Below are 4,215 nucleotides of genomic sequence, written 5' to 3'. Positions count from 1 at the left end.
GGGAGGCTGATTTGGGGTCACTAGATGGTGCTGTTGATCTTGAAATGAGAACAGCTCTTGAGAAGAGGGTGTCTCTCTCCTGGACTTGCACCCAGAGTTATGGTTGACCAACAGCATCAAACATCAAGTGGAGCTGCACTTCAGGCTCTGACAGCGAAGCTGTAGAGAGGAAGGAGTACAACAAACACAGGAGAATGATGAATTGGACAAGTGTGTGTGGTGGCCCCACCACATGGCCTTTGCTCTGCTCTTCCCAAAGCCTGGAAAGGGCTGTCAGGTCTCCCCAGAGCCTTCTCCAGGCTGAGCCCCCCCAACTCTCTCAGCCCCCCCTCCCAGCAGAAGGGCTCCAACCCTCGTAGCATCTCCGTGGCCTCCTCTGGACCCACTCCAACAGGTCCATGTCCTTCTGCTGTTGGTGGCCCCAGAGCTGGAGGCAGCACTGGGTGGGGGGGGTCTCCCCAGAGAGGAGCAGAGGGGCAGAATGTCCCATCAAACATCAAGTGGAGCTGCACTTCAGGCTCTGACAGCGAAGCTGTAGAGAGGAAGGAGTACAACAAACACAGGAGAATGATGAATTGGACAAGTGTGTGTGGTGGCCCCACCACATGGCCTTTGCTCTGCTCTTCCCAAAGCCTGGAAAGGGCTGTCAGGTCTCCCCAGAGCCTTCTCCAGGCTGAGCCCCCCCAACTCTCTCAGCCCCCCCTCCCAGCAGAAGGGCTCCAACCCTCGTAGCATCTCCGTGGCCTCCTCTGGACCCACTCCAACAGGTCCATGTCCTTCTGCTGTTGGTGGCCCCAGAGCTGGAGGCAGCACTGGGTGGGGGGGGTCTCCCCAGAGAGGAGCAGAGGGGCAGAATGTCCCCCCTCGCCCTGCTGGCCATGCTGCTGGGGATGCAGCCCAAGGTGCGGGGGCTTTCTGGGCTGCCAGGGCATGTTGCTGGCTCTTGTTGAGCTCCTCATCCACCAACACCCCGAAGTTCTTCTCCTCAGGGAAGTATTGGGATTTTTCAGGTCTGAAATGAGTCTTTTTGATGCCAAGGAAGTGTTAAGTGTTTTGATGCCTTTTAAGATTTTGGCCCCGAGTTCACTGAGGAAGAAATTATTGACTGGTGAAAGGAGGAGGATCCCGGTGAAGATGTTATGTGACAGCTACGTGGCAACGCAGCTGAAGATTATGTCATTATGTCAGCGTGTAAATTAGGATTGCATAGGAAATCTTTATCGTGTCTGTAGCTTCTGATTGCTTGACTGCAACGGTGCTGTGGCTTTAACCGTGCTTAAAATGCAATTTCCTAACTTTTGTAAAAGCTTACTAAAAAGAGAATTCCATTAAGGGAAACCATGTTGACTCCGATTTCTTCCTCAATTCTCCCTGTACAGCTATTTCTAAATCACTTGTAAGCTCTTTCAGCCACGCTGAGTATTACATTGCGTAGAGTTGAGCAGAGTAAAATGATCGATATTGTAATGGACTTCTCATCCTAGTACATGGCAGAAATAATAAATGTCATGATATATGACAGCCCTTCTAAAGCCCCGTGGAGCCAAACAAGACGCAGTAAGCATATATCTCCTACTTCTACCCCTGTTTTGCTTCTCTGTGTCCGTCCTTTGTTTCCTCCCACATTTATTTCCTCAGTAATGGAAGACAGTAATTGAATTAAAAGCGACTCAGTCCGCACAGGAACAGGCTGTGGCTGCACCGCTCCCCCTCGACAGCGCTAGGTGGACTTCTGTGATGGCAGCCTGCTCCGGGAGCTGCTGGGTCCCACCTGGGCAGATTTTTGGGTGGGTTTGACCAGTAGCCACGTGCGCCTGTGGGTGTTACACCCTGTAAATGTACGTGCAAGCAGCTGCTGCCTCTTTCACTGTTACCATTCACCTTCCCGCTCCAGCAGGTCTGTCACTGGGGTGATGCCAACACTTCATTTTAAATTTTGGTACTAGTTCCCGTTTTCAAGCCAAATCAAACAAGTGGCCCAGAGAAGCTGTGGCTGCCCCATCCCTGGAGGGGTTCAAGGCCAGGCTGGGTGGGGCTTTGAGCGACCTGCTCTAGTGGAGGTGTCCCTGCTCATGGCAGGGGGGGTGGAACTAGATGACCTTTAAGGTCCCTTCCAACCCAAACCATTCTATGATTCTATCTGCATCTGTACAGCTCCTCCTGCCTGAGATGTCCGACCCATTAGTGCCCCATTCTTCTGCCAGTGACACCAGCCACCACACTCGGTGGCTTCCCCACCTCTTCCACTTCACCCCTCCCCGTGTCTATCTTCTCATTGCCAGACTGCTGTGCTTCCCACTTCAAAGGCCACCTGAAGAACTAATTACTTCTTAAAGATAATAAGAAATGAACCAACCCAAAGGTTAGGAAATGAAATAAACACTGCTCCTTCCCTGGTTTCCTGGAGAGATTTTAAGTGAAGTAAATGGGAAGGTGGTTCCTGGTGATGAACTGATTGCCCTGCTCTCCTCTTTTCTGACTTTGGTGTCCATCAAGGTGTTATTTCTACAAGTACAAGTGGTGCACAGGCTGCAAATTAACCATGTCTATATGGTACAAAGGAAGAAAAAAAAAAAAACCACAACAAAAAGATTGTTAGTTTTTCTGGTTTTGCTTAAATACTCATCACATGCTACAAGTGTGTCGCCTTACATTTAAGCAAAGAGAAAAGTTGACAGTAAGATGAGAAGAGAAATAGGGAAAAAAACCCCAAACAAACACTGATTTTAACCCGTATCAGCATTTCCAAATCAGCTGTAATTATTATTAGTTACTGCACTGCTGTAGCAAACTGGTCCAGACAAACTGTGGGGACAGGGCCCTGGCAGTGTCGCCGGTGTCGGTGTCACGGTGAGCGGGGTGCCGATGAACAGGGTGCATTTTGAAGAGATTAGCTTCGTGGGAGAGCGAGAAAGAAGGCGAATGCCACATTTTGACAGGTAGGATTCATTTTACCACTGCGTTGGTTCTTTTTTGTTTCAGTTTGTCTCATTACCAGCAACAGAATTTCTTACTTTATGAGTATGAAGGCAGCTACTAGGAATACGAACTACTCATTTCAAATTAACAGCAAGCTGTGCACACTAAGAGGCTGTGTACTTCTATTTTTGAAGAGTGGGTGTTCAGGTAAAAGTAATTTTTGAGACCAGCTGATTTACAGCACCCAGCACATCTGACTTTTACAGATCAGCCCCTGGACACGAGGACAGCCCGAAAATGGCAAACTCGAAGGCGGGCAGACCAGTGATGGAGTATCTGTGGTGGTGCATGAGCCAGTGTTTTCAAAGCTTGTGGCTCTCAATACAAACAAAAATTGCTTGTTTTTTGTGTTGTGACACACAGCTGTCCCCACGTGGCGATTCACATGGAGTAATTCAGTCCATCACATACCAGCTGAAAGGGGGTTCCCAAAGTATTGTTGCTCCCCGGTCCTGAGAGTCAGAGGGAGCAGGAACTCAGAATGGCAGCTCATCCTGACAGGTATGAAGACAGGAAAAGGGGCGGCTTTTGTTTTTTTTTAAAACCAGAGATGACAGGAGCTGTCAGCTAGAGGAATAGGGAGGAAGAGGGAGAGCATGTCTCACTGCAACAGGGCCTTCCTCCGCATGGCGGGGCCTCTACACCAGGGCCTTCCTCTGCGTGGAGGAGCACGGGCAGATGCTGCTCCTCACCTTGCTCAAGCTCTGTTCTCATTTCTGGAAGCCCGGGGCTGTGCTTACACACCCTGCTCCTCAGTGAGGTTTGTCACTTTGGCCACACCACAAAGCCTTTGGGTTCTTTGCCACCTCAGCGAGGCCCTGCAGCCATGCTGCCCACAGAAGCTCTGGAGGGAGGCTGCCCGGGCAGGCTGTCTCCAGCTCCCCGGCCGGGAAGGGCGGCGTGCCCTTGCTAGCACTTTTCAGTCAGGCAGACACCTGAGGAGAGCGGCGAGCCCCAGCACCCCGGGGCGTCGGGCCCTTCCCGCCGGCGGACAGCCATTTCACGCCGCCGCCCGGCTGCTCCCTTCAGGCTCGTAGCGGGCACCTGCCTGGGCGGCGCTCACCGCCTTGTCCCGGCGAGGCCACGCCGGCCCCTCACGCCTGAGGGCACGGCCCCCCTGCGGGCACTGCGTCCCGTCCCGTCCCGTCCCGTCCCGCTCCGTCCCGCCGGGGTCGCCTCCATTTCGCGATCGCCTCAGCGGCCCCCGCGCGCACGGCAGGAGGGCTCGAGCCGCGC

The sequence above is a fragment of the Calidris pugnax genome, unplaced genomic scaffold, assembly GCF_001431845.1.
Source record: "Calidris pugnax isolate Ruff unplaced genomic scaffold, ASM143184v1 scaffold27, whole genome shotgun sequence".
NCBI classification, from domain to species: Eukaryota; Metazoa; Chordata; class Aves; order Charadriiformes; family Scolopacidae; genus Calidris; species Calidris pugnax.
Note: the sequence above shows the minus strand (reverse complement) of the source record.